Here is a 1,339-nt window from a genome sequence, read left to right as displayed (position 1 = left end):
AGCAGAAGAACAATAAGTAAATATCTAGAGCATCTCTGAAATTAAATGGACATGTTCATATGAATAGATAAAATGTTACTATTTTTTTATCAAACACAAATAATAGGACAAACTTCCTTGAAAAATTCTGTCTTCAGAACCAGCTATTAAACTCATAGTTAGGTAAACTCTAAGATATGGAAAGATATTTGAAAACAATAATATTCAGTCATCAACTCTTTTGCTTTTACTTATCTAGCCAATACTGAAAAGTGGTTTAGCTTTTATATAAATTGACTATGAATCAAGAGGTGGAATCCTTTATTTTATCATCGACTATATTTTTTTATTGAGGTAACATTGCTTAACAATGTTGTATATGATTTAAAGTATGGGATTGCACAGCTTTAGATGTATGTCACCATAACACACCCACAACCAAAGGCACCTAAAGTCCTCCACCATATTCCACTGGGCACCCTCCACATTTTGTTCTCTAATATCCCCTTATCCCTCCAGTAGCTTAAATTCTGCAGTAATAAATAGGGTTTTTTTTTATTATTATTATTGGTTTAGTCTGTCTGGCCCTTTGTTTTGTTTATTTATATTCTAATGTAAGTAAAACCATCCAGTATTTGTTGATTTATCTCACTTATTTAGCTTAACATTATCATCTCCTGTTTCCTCCATGTTGTCATAAATGGCAAGAGCTCATTATTTTTATAGCTGAGTAGTACTCCGTTGTATATATAGACCACATCTTCTTAATCCACTCATCTATCCTTAGACACTTAGGTTGTTTCTATAACTTGGCTATTGTAAATAGTGCTACAATGTCAGCGAAATAAGCCAGCAAGAAAAAGAAAAATACCGGATGGTCTCACTCATAGCAGGAATTTAGAAAACCTAAATAAGGGGCCAGGAAAAAGACTAATTATAATAAAGTAAAAATCAAAATCAACAAGCAACTACAAACCAGAGACACACTATGGGGGGAGGGGGAGGAGGAAGTAGGATCAAAACAAGGGGGGAGGGTGGGAATTGTATGGGGACTATAACCAAGATGAAAATGCATACATTGTGCAAAAATGATATAAAAATATAAAATTTTAAAAATAATAATAATAAATAAATAAATAGTGCTGCAAGGAACATAGGATTGGGTATATCCCTACAAATTAGTGGTTTTTTACTCTTTGGGTAGAAGAGATAGGATTATTGCTCTATCTTTGCCATTAATAAACTGTAGAGTCTTTCTGGAATATAGCAGTAACATTGGTCAAAGAGAAGGAAGAGGGGGGAAAATAATTAGATTATCTCTATTAGTACATCATTCTATTTCCATGATAGCTGGTACCCC

Source organism: Talpa occidentalis, unplaced genomic scaffold, assembly GCF_014898055.3.
Source record: "Talpa occidentalis isolate TD23 unplaced genomic scaffold, MPIMG_talOcc4v2.1 talOcc4.13, whole genome shotgun sequence".
Classification (NCBI taxonomy): Eukaryota; Metazoa; Chordata; class Mammalia; order Eulipotyphla; family Talpidae; genus Talpa; species Talpa occidentalis.
This window is presented reverse-complemented; position numbering follows the sequence as displayed.